A 13641-nucleotide genomic window follows, 5' to 3' on the forward strand; every position below is an offset into this window, starting at 1 on the left:
CTACATTTAGTATTCTACCTCGTGTCTATACTTGAACTCCACCACATTATAGAAGGAGTGAGTCTTTTGGGGTTTTTTGGCATTTCTCATATTTTTATTGAAAGTGAGAGCCAGACACGAAAAGGGTTAAAAGGAGAAATACTTGCAGCAAAGGTCAACCAGTGGCCGCACCAAACTACCTTTGTTTTATAGCTTAACAGTGTGAGTAAAGGCTAATTTATAGTTGTGTGTAGTGACCTGCAATTACACCTCCACACTGCTAGTTGGCAGTGGGGTTTCTTTGAAGTGCAGTAACTTTTGATTGATTCAACTGACACACCTAAAAAACACATGAAACAGTGTTTAAATTGCCAGTCACTGTTGCAAAATTGTTGACTTTGTCGCTACAGTCAGCGACTTTTCAGACCCTCCTGGTGACTTAATTTGAAATAGCGACAAATTTAGCAACTTATTCAGGCCTTCGGAAAAAAGAGTTTCTGCTCCGTTTGAGTACTTTTGATACATATTTTGCTGACCATACTTTTACTTGTAACAGAATGTTTTTACACAGAGGTAATACTTCTTTACTGAGGTCAGGGAACTGACAACTGATTAAAAAAAAATACTCTGGTTTATATAGAGAACCTAACAGAGTTTCAGTGGATTTAAAAGTGTCATAAAGATGGGGACTGGATGGAAGATCAAGTGTTAAGATTTACTGTTACAGCAACGTGCAGAAACCTTTGCTGTTTTGAAGACAACGCCAGTGCACCTGCAATGGTGCGTGTTTTTTTGTTGTGTTTGTTTGGTATTTTTTTTAAGCATTAAGTTCTGTGGTGCTAGGAGCAGGAAAAAAGTTATTTTGCACATTAAAAAACAAAAGACCATATTATGTTGGATATATATATTTGGAATATGTGTTTGATTTTAACGTTAAGTTAGCTCACTTGGTACCAATAGGACAAAGAAGATGAGATCGACTATTTGATTATAGGCCACAGTCACACATACTTGAAGTCTTAATTTGAGGTACATAGAACACAAGTATATGGTCTAACCTAACACCCTAAAGAGTATTAGTATTAGTGTGCGTCTCTATGGTAGCAGCCTAATAAAGTTGTTTTTTTTTATCCCAAAGGGCAACTTGTCACCCCGCCATTCAAAGCTTGCCTTTCAACTTTATTTTGACTGGGGTTAAATTTACCGGATGTTCAGATGAGAGACCCCAGGTGGGGCGCAGACGCATGAATCTGCAGCTGGGACGCTCCGCACAATAAACCCGGCACTGTGCAATATTGGGCCCGGCTGGTTTCACACGCACATCAATCTGGGGGGCCCCTCCAACCTGCCAGCGGGTGTTGTTCCTCCTCAGCACCCTCTCCTGTCCTGCAGAGTGTGGGGCTCCCCTTATTCTGAGTATTGGGGCCCTGCATTCGTAGGGGCCCTGATTATATGAGTGTGTTTACCTTGTGGGTGATGATTTCATTGGGGTTCTTTCGGTCGGGGTCGTCCTCGGCTTCCAGGGTGAGGAGCTTTCACCTGCAGCAGCTGATAAACAGGGTGAAGAAAGAAAACAAATACATCAAGGTCACTGTGAATGTGACAGAGGGAGATGCTGAGGAAACTGGTTTAAACTGGAGGAAATTTCCATAAACTTACTTTATACTGACCTGGAATAACCTCCCCCGTCACACCAACATATAACTTTTTCAACTTAACCAGCTGCATCTTCCTTAACAAACAAATGCGCTTTTTCTGTCGTCCTCTTCAACCTCCACAAGCTGTTTTTGTGGCAGAGCTGATTTGAAGGCAGCTGATCCGACTGGATATAAAATTACACGGGACATAAGCAAGAAAATCCCAGCATCATTCACCACAGAAAAATTAGGATTCATGTGATATTTTTTTTGTCTTTGTAGAATATATTTTTCACATTTGTAAACCATGTTGTGCTTGTTTCTGAAGCATGATGTGGAAAAAAATGTATATTTATTTAATACATTTGTTTTTTGCAAAACAAAATGCATTCAATTGTTAATGATGCTTTTTATTTGCAAACTACATTGTGTTTGTTTAGTAAAGCGTCGGGCATTTGTAAAAGTTCTGGCAGGATATTAGCTATATATCCCTGATTATTACCAAGGTCAAGTCTATTTCCTCTCCTCTTTTTTTTTTTTTAAAAAAAGAAAGTTACACACAATAACACGTTGCCAAATTCATCACATTACCTTCCAATACAAAGGGCTGTGTCTTTACCCAAAGTTTAACTCAACCAAACATTGATTGGCTATTAACGAAACCTTATTTTCTCATCCAAAAGCTCCAAATATCAGATGATCAGGCATCAAAAAGGCATATATATGACTGAATTAGGTACGTATAGTATTAAGGCTCTGCATCTTTTTTATAAACTTCATGTATGTATGAAAGAATGTTACCTCTCCAAACCAACACAAACCAAGACATCGCCACTCTGTTTTCAGACCGGCAAGTTTTAGGAAAACTGTGTCACGGAGGTCAGCTGCCACTGAGAGGGAGTCAAGAGAGGAGGGAGAGGGAGAGAAGGAGGGGAAAGAGAAGGAGAGCATGAGACACACTGAGAGATGACACAATGAGAAAGAGGAAGGAAGAGAAGCAGACAGAAGAGTTAGAGTTGGACTAGTGGAGAAATATTGTAAGAGGAAGGAGAGAAAGGAGCACATGATGGCGTAATGTGGACCGCTCGGAAGGCCCTCCTTTTTTCACCTCCATCTTCCTCTTCTCCAACCCTCTCTTTGTTGTTCTGCCTCCTCGGCCCAGGGTAAGGTTTGTGTTTCCATCACATGTTGTCCTCCCCCTTTGTTTCTTCTTTCATTCTTTCACTTTCACACCCCCTTCCTCTTTCTAAGTGTAAGATACTGATACCCAACTCACGTCCCCTGTTAGGGTGCCAACCCCCCCGCCCAAGTATTTTCTAATTCACAATAAAAAATAAAGTGATTCACATCAGGAATTGCTTTTGTACTTTTAATATGCATAAGGTGGCAGAGTGCATAAAACAGCATCAAAGTAGAGCTTGTCAATCAAAGAAAGTGCCAGTGGAGGATTTCTCTAAAATCCGAGAAATGTCCTAAAATCCTAGAAGTTGCCGAAAATCCAAGAAACAGCCTAAAATCCCAGACACATGTGGGGCTGCTGCAAATGGCCCCTGGCCTCCTGTGATTTTGCAAAAATGTCCCCCGAGCAAAGCAAGTTGACAAGACAGTGTCTTCCTACACATAGTAGAGAGAAAAAAAAGTGTGAAAATATCCATACAAATGTAAACAACCCAAAAAACACATCAAGCACAGAACCACTGGGAGACAGAAAATCAAGAAATGGAAGAATACGGTAAACACGAGGAACATTGCATCAAAAAAAAATGCAATTAAAAATAAAATCGTGAAAACCATTAATCGTGTCATCTGTGCAGAGAACATCAAAGGAGAGAGGAAGCTGCTGCAGAAGAAGCAAGACAGCTTGGTGCTAGCGCTTTTGCAACCACAGAAGAAGAGCCCTATCACATCAATCTGTTGCCTCAAAAGCTTTTTCGGCATAAAGTCTCCTAAAATCGACAAATGAAAATGAATGACAAAAAGTTCATGCATGGCTGGTCATGCTTCGAGATGCTTAGACACACTTTATTCCATTGTGTTTTCATTTCATTATAGACTTTTCACTGAAAACAAATGCAAAAAGCTCAAAAGATACAGAAGGAGTAGTAGATATGTTCAGCACTGATCTCTCACTCCATCTAGTGGCTGTTTGCCACACACGCACATCAGAGGTACTGTATCAGCAGAGGAATGTGTGAGAAAAAAATATAAATAAAAAAATTAATACAATTATAAATACAAGTGTTAAATGATCTGGCTGGACCACTGTCTCCTGCCTCGGACTACTCATAGCAAAATAGTACTTTTTTAGACTCGATCATGTGTTTGTAATTGTTACTTAGTTATACGCAGATTTTACAATTTTCTGCATGAAGGAAAGAAAACATGATATGAAACCTGATCTCCACTCATGTGACATGCAGGTGGGCCAAAAATAGAGCATCAAGAAATGATGAATGACGGGCAGACACTTACACAGAGTACACTGTAAAACTGAACCTATTGCGCAAATTGCATTTGCAAATATGACATATATCTAATGGAAACACATCAATTAGAAAAACAAAAACAAAAAAACTACCACTTATTACAAAAAAAGTTGCATAAGGTGGCAGGTGATTAAAAAAAAGTCATATTTCACAAAACTGCACTGGACACTTCCGTGCTGTTATAGGCCACATGATACTATTACATTACACATTAAAGAATTTCCTCAAACCAAATGATCACAAAATGAGTCACGTACCCCAAAGGACATAAAGATATCTGAGGTAGCTCAAGATATGATTTGCTGATTCTGCACAGAAACTGCTTTTGTACACTTCTTTAACTAAAAAAAAACAAGAGATGTCAAAAAGTTAAGGTGCAAAACAAGATGCACATGGACATTTTATGGAATATTAAATTACTATTTGTCAAATAGGACTTTTCTGAAAATGTGCAGCAAACTAAAGACTTTGCTGCAGAGATCACACTCTTAATCTTATAAACCAGTGTTTCTAAATAGCCTGCAGGAGGAAACGGTTATCTCAAGCTCCAGGGAACACACATACATACAAATAAGCGATTTCTCTTCCATCAGTTTTATCTAATGCGATGCAGCATGTCAGTCTGCAAATAGCTCATCTAATTTCTGCCTTTCACGAGGTCGAGTCAAGTTCGAACAATGAAGACAACCTGATCTGATCTTCCTGTCAGTACATGATCGCTGCAGACTCAAAGGCTCCAAAAAGTCAAGTCAAAAATTTTGTATCATGTTTATTCTCCACATGATAACATCATTTTCTTGCTTTCTCTACTCTGATCATAATTCGCTGTGCTTCTATCAGTTGCGTAACTGTGAGAAAATGTGTTTTTACTGCTGCTCAGAGTTGATGTGACAGGATGCCACATTAACCTCAAAACAGAAGTTGTTATTCCCGCGAAGCCGCTTGTTAAAGATAAACCAGGCTGATAAACAAGTCAATAATTTGTTACCTGTGTCAGATAATCAAAAGCAGTCTGTGACACGTTAACCAAACTGTTTAACCTTTCCAAGATTCTCTGTGAGTCACTTTCATTTCATCAGTTTTCCACAAAACCCAACAGCTTCTAAAGCACATTAATGACGTGTTTATGTTTTAGCTGGTTTACCAAATGAAGCACATGCAGTCACAAATCTTGAGAAATAGTTGCAGATGTTCCTGCTGAGTGACCGTGTTCATCTTTAAGTTCAATAAGGTTTTTGTCCATTGCTTAAAATAAAAGTCACCAATACAGGTTCCACAAACCCATAAGGAAAGATAATTTAATAAATATATGAATATGATTCCTGATGCTGCTGTAGCTTATAAGGCAATACACGTATTATTATCACATACATAAAGTCACATTTTACACCATTATTCTGAAATTATTGCAGGCTCCATTCTTTCATAACTTAGGGTTTCTAAATTGGGAAATCCCTGAGTTAGGGCAATTTTGTTGTACTTCCTATTCTAAGATAAGATGTTTTTTTCCTACATGCAGTTAGGAGACGTGTTTCTGTTATACCAAGAATCCTACGTCATTGTTAAGTGAGATAAAATACACAGACATAGGAAGTTACGGTAACGAGGTCCCAGTGGTCTACACATCTATGCTGATGACACAGTCTTTTATTGTTACACTCTAATTATGACTCTGATTATGTCCATAGCTAATTTATTTTATTACTGGCATTAACCTGTTACTGTAATGTTAATATATATTCAGTCCTGAGTGAGAAACTTTCTGGAGCTCCACAATGTTTTGTCCCAGCTCTGGTTTCCTCTGTGTCCTACACTGCTTCATTCGATCCTTGCTGAAACCAACAAAGCTGACTCTGAGTCTTGTCACAGAGGCCTGAAAAGACAAACAGGTCATGAAGGCCATCTGTTACATAACTCTGACCACACAAATGACCTTCTGTGTCACTACACGCCCACGCTATTAGTGTGTCATCAGTCGTTTTGGGGTTTTATTAAAATGACCGTGCGCATCTTTAACCAAAACCTTCTTTAAATACGACATCCGGGGATTGTTTTTGATCATTCTCTATGTGGGCCCTTTCAATCATCAATGCTATTTTTATTTTATTCATTTTTAACCGTTTGAAACCTGAGAAAAATGGCTTGGTTTCTTTTAAAAACATGGAAATCAGGTAATTAGCAACAAAAGGAAAAAAATCACCCAAAAATTGGCAAGAAATTAATAAAACGGGGACAAGCAAATTACATATAAAAAAAAGTGTTTTAATTCTGTAACATCATTTTAAATATGTATTTATGATCGTTATAAATATAGTTTTGACCCTAGCTTTTTGTCTTTTTCCCAGAATAGCAGCTACGGTAACTAACTTCCCTGACAAATTCAATCAGTTGAAGTAGTTCTTGAACTTAGTTTTGTTAAATCAAGTCCCAGGAAACAATCCTCTAGGCAGTTTCCCACCCTAATCTCCCCTGTGTGAATAAGGTCAGTGTGTAGCGTTTCAAGAGTCCTTGAAAATGAGAGCACATGATTCATTTTTCACATGTGGCTACAATGTTCCACTGATGCAAACCTTTACAGCTGCATACAGTCATGAGGAATGTGTGTTATACCCTGAGCTGTATATATTGGAACCTCAAGGTGCAAGTAGTAAATTTAGAGCCATGTACCGTGAGCACAAAATTTAAGGGAACTCTATAAGATGCCAAGATTTCAAGATTTTATAAACTGGTTTTTACCACAAACAGTGGCATAAAACTAACTTTGACAACAATTCTGAGTCAGAGGTAAACTCCCACCTGGGACTCAGAGTGCAGAAAAACAAACACTGTTAAATCCATGCTGACGTGTATAACGGTGCTGTTGACTGTGAGCAAATATCCATGTAGGCATTTGTATATTTGCGGTACTTGTCAATAACTTGAAAATAAGTGCTCAGATTTTTTTTAAACATCATCTGACCCTCTATATCAGTGTCAGCAATGATGTTAAAACCCAAACAGTTATTCGTATATAGCTTTTGGCCACATGGTTATTTTCCAAGCGTTATCTGTATTGAGATTAGCCATCTGTATGTTACGTAAAACAGAGTTTTTTCCGTTTCTCACCCAAATACAAACATCTCCCCGAGTATGTTTTGGTCTTTTTACTTATTTATACTATGCAGGGTTTTGACCCAAACCTGTTGCTGTTTTTCCACCAGGAATAGAGATATAAAAATATGTTTTTTTATGAGACATCACTGCTTTTTCTGCAGGGATTATGCTACTGAAATACAGTATTTCAAGTTAAAACATTATATGTTCCTTACCATAACCAAGTGATTTTTGTGCCTGAACCTAATCACGTTACATGGTTGTGAAATGCTTCATCATATGCACTAACATATCTGTAGTTTGCAGCCTAGCTTTCAGGGGGATGATTTATTAACCAAATCATCTCACTCCAAAGGCAGAAAGTCAACCTAAGGTCTCCTCATAGGATCCTGAAATAACATTGGGATTGTAACATTTTTGACACATTTATGAACATAAATAACATCGCGGTAAAAGAGAAAGGCATAATAAATCTTTAAAGGGACTTGTTTTTTGCATTGTGTGCAGCAAAAGTTTTCAACAAATCATAAAAAACCTAGACAGCAGGTATAAGTCTGTCTAGAGGGTCACTAGACTAGACACTAGACTACACCTTCTGAATTATGCCGTCCATGTAATAGTGGAAGCATTAAGGGAATGTATCCTCCAAAGAAGAACTGTCACACAGTGACGGTATTTGGCACTCATCATTAATGTACAAGCACTGGTCATGGCCTAGTGCTGATTCAGTCAGTGTTCAAGGTTATGTAACATACTATGTTTTATTGCAGGTCTGACACCTGGGGACCAAGTAATTCTGTTTTTATGTAAGGTCATATTTCTTTTTTATCACTCAGGAAGTCACAATGTTAAGACTTCAAAGTACATTCATATAGGCTATGCAAGCACATATATTCTAAATTAGTTGCTCTTTGCCTGTTTGCTGTTCAGTGCATGTGAATCCCGTAATGAGGCAATCTCTGAATATGAGAAATGTTTGTATTTGTGCTCCTGGACAACCAACATGTTATCCCAAGTTATCCCAAGTCATCACATATTTTCGCTTTGTCAGTGGACATCTGGGTCTACATAATAGGCTCTAGGTATCCTTCCGTATGTACTGTTGATGTTCAGGGATGCTGTTACGGATGCCGGGATGGCAACAAAAGCAAGTGTTTAGGCGTTAGCAACATATAGCAACCAACGCAGGGGTGTCAACAAAAGCATGTGGTTATATTTTGCCAACAAAAGCACACGGCAACCAGTGCCAGGACATGAACAAAAGCACATGGCAACCAACACCTGGACATCAACAAAAGCACATGGCAACCAATGCCTGGACATCAACAAAAGCACATGGCAACCAACACCTGGACATCAACAAAAGCACGTGGCAACCAACACCTGGACATCAACAAAAGCACATGGTTGGGTTTAGGAAACAGAACCGTGTTCAGTAGGAAAAATATCATGGACTGTCAGACTGAAAGCAAACACAGACCTTTTGGGTGTAAGTCTGGGATTTGTTGGACGCATCCACCACCTTATATTATGTTGACTTCCCGGCGCCTTATATTACATTTTTACCAGCAGTGTTTCAACCTGACACAATCCAGCAGTGTATCATACAGCCACGACAGATTTAATTAATTATTCAGCAAGATGATGTATTGCTTGGATTCTAATAGTCTGTTGGGTTTTCACTTCTGCAACTATGCACATTCTCCCTGTCTGTTACAGTTGTTCGTGCCATCATTGACCTCACAGATCAGCTCATGCAGAAGCTCGTGAACAGCTCCAGCAGCTCATATGATCGCCTACAACACGTCACTCCATAAATCCACCTCAAAGTAAAGATGAAGCCAAACAGCTGTCTCCAGTACTGACACTTAGACACTGAAATCCTTGCACTTCCTGTCATACTTTTTGTGTCCTATTGACGATAAAGAAAAGCCATAGTAGAATTCAGATAGGGACTAAATTGTCTGCTAATGATACTTGAAAAGGGAGCTATGGTTCGTATGTTTGTGCTGCAGAACCCACTTAGCCCCAGACCTTCACTCATGCTTTACCTTTGACATGGATTCCGAAACGAAAGACAGGTGTCATTTCACCTCTATACAACGGCCAAACATGGTCTCACAGTTCTGTTGATGCACTTTGCAATCAATACAAGGAAGCCAACTTAAACACACATGCTATGCTATCAGAGTTTTTTGTTGATTTTGCAGATTTTTGCTGAGGTTTTGCGTTCACAAAGTCATGCAGCTTGGAGCTTTGATTGCGGTGCATTGCCCTCAAAGTTTGGTGTCTTGCTCAGCAAGTTGTTAAGGTGAGTGTACTACTAAGTAGATGGGTAGGTTACCAAGGAGGAATTGGGTGTACTCTTCTATATACTCCAATTGCTTTTTGGCTATAAAGACTGCTTAAAACAGTACGTATAACTGCGTATAATAATCAGAATATTTTACATATAACGGAAAATTGGTTCTAGGATTGGGCATAGTTTTAAAGAATTACATTAATATTACTAATACCAGTAACCTTAAAATGATAGCAATACCAAAAGAGTACTTTATTTGATACCATTCTGCAAAATGGAAGCACTCAGTTGCATAAAATGCCACAAAATCATCCTCAGTCCAGTTAATAATGCTGTAAGACTAATGCTGTAAGACAAAGGCTTTGTTTGATGTACTAATGAATGTTCTCAGTGTGCGGGAAAGGGGATTTCAGTCTTGCTGGGCTAACCTCTTACATAGAATTTGTCCCATTAGATCAATATTTAGTTGAAGTTAAGCAGGTTTGTTCTGATGACTGGGTATGTTTGCTTGAGGGACACCGGGAGCAGAATAACAATTATTGGTATAGCTCTGGGAAAATGTCAAGGCTGGGCAAAAGGATAATTTAGGTCTTTTGTTGCACAATACCAAATACATGCTGTGCTTTATGCGTACTTAAAAAGCAAACAATAAAATGGGGAGCAAAGTTAAACATAAGGAAACTTGCCACAAAGTGACAGACAGGAGAAGAGGAATGAGAACTGTGTTTGGTCCATGTTGGTATGTTTAAACCACTTCTCAGGTCACCATGGACCCAAAAGACCAAGCTGATCTTCTGAGGGTCATGCAGCCAAAACAGTTAAGTAATCACTATCTGTAATATGCTACTATCAGCCAATACAATAGAGGTTACCTCTATTTTTTTGAGACCTTTTTCAGCAAAAACCCAAAGGGAGGACTATAAAACACAACCCCAATTCCAAAAGAGTTGGGACGTTGAATAAAATGTAAATCAAAAGGAATGCAGTGATTTGCAAATCCTTGTTAACCTATATTCATTTTAATACAAGACAAGAGTTAATGTACAAACTCATACTTTTTTTGTATATATTAAATAAATTCATTTTGAATTTAATGGCTGCAAGTCCCCAAAAAAGTTAGGGCAGGAGGATGTTTACCTCTATGTATCACCTTTTGTCTTAACAACACACTCCGTAAGCATTTGGTAATTGAGTACACCAATTTTTTAAATTTTTGAAATTTTGAAAGTTAAATTCTTTCCCATTCTTGCTTAATATATGACTTGAATTGCTCAGCAGTGTGGGGTCTCCACTGTTGTATTTTGGACTTCATAATGTACCACACATATTGAATTGAAGCCTTGTCCTGAAACACTGTTTTACTACGAAGTCACTCTGTTCTAACATGTGCAGGATGCGACTCATTGTCTTGTTGGAATTATCGGGGACATCTCTGAAAAAGACGGACTCTGGATGGCAGCATATGCTGCTCCAAATCCTGTATGTTTCAAACAGAGGCTAATATTTGCCAATGTTAATTTCGTTCATGTGTTACAGTACCCTCGAGGTCAAGAAAGGCCAATACAGAGTCAGCAGTTTAGAATTACAATTCAGTTTCATTTCTAGAAATTCATCCGGCACCTTGCAAAATGCTATTGCCAAAGAAAGTTGCATCAGAACTTTCTCCAGAATTTTAGAAACGCAGAACAATTTCATTAGTTGTCTAAAATGTTGTAAGAATGACACATCAAGGGGACGGCCTTCTGGCAGACATTTGGCACGATGGCATGTCCATCCTAAAAGCTGTCTGGTGGAGTTACAGTAGCTTCCAGAGGAGCAAAGTCACTTATTTCATTTCCAAAGTCCATGATTTCAAGTCAGGACTTCACCGTGTGAGAAATCTCAGCTTGCATTAGCTCTGGCAGCTTTGCAAATCTCATCAATCACAGCAGATGATTGGTGTGGAATGTATATCGGGATGCATGACATGACAAACTCGTAGGGTCTGCTGACTTTGCATCCCATGCCTGACTGATGTTTGTATTCAGCAAATGCAAACCCTTTTAAAATAAGAAAAAAAAGTGCTGGATGACAAATTTCTTTGCAAGCTTATCCATGTGACTTTCCTGCCTCCATCAGTGCCTACTTTTGGCGAATCTTTATGACCATTTTTATTGACAGTCCTATAAAAACTGAGGAACAGCTTTACAGGTTACTGTGGGCCATCATGCTGCAGTCCGAAGGCCCCCACTCATTGGCTGAGCCAAAGGCGTGTTAGCTATAACCGAGGGGAGGGGTAAAGAGATCAGCGGGTCAACGACTGCCACCACATTATCAGACAAAGTTATAAACTGTCTTTTAAGAGAACAAGAGATAGGAAGACGACACAACCCAAACAGAGGCTTGGTTGACTTTGAAGGAAATCATAACACACACCAATGTTGGCGACTGTCCCCCTATGTGTCAATACCAAACAAGAACTCAAGGTCCATCGACGTCAGGCTGTGTGTTGTGGTGTTGGCTCTCCATGTGTTGGCTGGTGGGACCCTCCTGGGTCTGTATTTACCTTTGTAATCCTACAGAAGTAAACCAAGGCAAAGGTTAATACTTTGGTAATAATTTCAGGTTGACCGTCAAAAGATGCATTTTACGTTTGGTCATTTGAGAATATACCATTTTTACTGTTTCTTCTTTATTTCTTGATTAAACAAACCCCAAATAAAGGGGGTGTGGTGTTATGTAATCATTGTAACAGTCTTACATAAGTCTGACACACTGCGCTCTCAGTTTTTGTGTCCCAGCAGTCTTTGGTGTCCCGTAACTGACACGAATGCTAAAAAGTCTAATAGTTTGCATTTTTGTCTCAAGGATGAATGATTTTCTTACAAGCTGTGGTATCAATACTCTCATACTCTCTGTTGTCAAACTGGTAGACAGCTCATAAACACTAAGGACAAGGAAACGACAGCAACAAGGGGGACGACAATAAAATATAGTGACAAATTAACAAGGGGAAAAAAGACATTAGTGATTAACAGTTTTGACAGCTCAGCACAAAATGTTTTGCAGCCTCAACCTCTGCGAAGGTCATGTTTTTGAGGACTGCCTCGTGTCCTTAAATGCACAAGATACATCATGTACAGTAGATCAATGAGGTAGAATAAGGCCAAAAACACAAAAACAAGTTCTCTAACCTTTCTCACGGTGGTGTTTTGGTCTGTTTTTACCTGCCTTTACCTTTGAACTAGAGAGAGTTGACAAAAAACAGACTAAAATATTCTAACATGACAAGATCGTCAAATAACATTTAATATAATACAAAAATAATAAAACTAATGGCTTACATATAAGTGCTACTTGCAAGCTGAGTATTTTTCCAATTCGGTTTTTTTTGGGGGGGCTCTTTAAGCACCACAAGTCAAGTGCCTTTTAGTTTCATTATACTGGAGAGAAAGCAGACATCTCTACGGTCCAAAACAGATTGATGAATAGCACTACAGGTAAGAGGAAAAATATGTGTTTTTGATTTTTGGGTGAACTGTCGATTTAAATGAAATACTAAAACTGGAGTATTTCTCACACAGTTGTATTAATACTTTGGTAAAGGATCTTTATACTTCTTCCACCTCTGACAGAATGTACTAATGTGTGTTTTCTGCTGTTTCACACTCGGCTCGTCGTCATGAATGTGTGTCCTTCTATACTGAATGTCTCGTTCTGCTGCACATTTTTTATGGCTACTCAATTATAGGATGTTCAGTCCAGGTGACATTCCTCGTGATTGAGTGTGTGTGTGTGTGTGTGTGTGTGTGTGTGTGTGTGTGTGTGTGTGTGTGTGTGTGTGTAAACATGGAAAATACCCCACGAGCACAATGTGGAGCCATAAATGAGTCTATCAAGAATCAAGTGTTTATTTACAACGTCCAGGTTGTAATATGCCTCATTTACAACACACGCGTGCGCTCCCAACAAGGTGTGTCAATGTACTCTCATGTCTGATGGGCAACAATAACAAAAACACACATCGTGATGCAATCTAGTGACAAAATGTTCTGAACTCCTCATGAATGAGGACTGTAACAACTGTTTCAACAGTGATAAAGCAGGCCCTTCTATTTCATATGTATCCGTCACATAATGCATCCTACAAGCTAAATTATTATTA

Source organism: Plectropomus leopardus, chromosome 23, assembly GCF_008729295.1.
Source record: "Plectropomus leopardus isolate mb chromosome 23, YSFRI_Pleo_2.0, whole genome shotgun sequence".
Taxonomy (NCBI): domain Eukaryota; kingdom Metazoa; phylum Chordata; class Actinopteri; order Perciformes; family Serranidae; genus Plectropomus; species Plectropomus leopardus.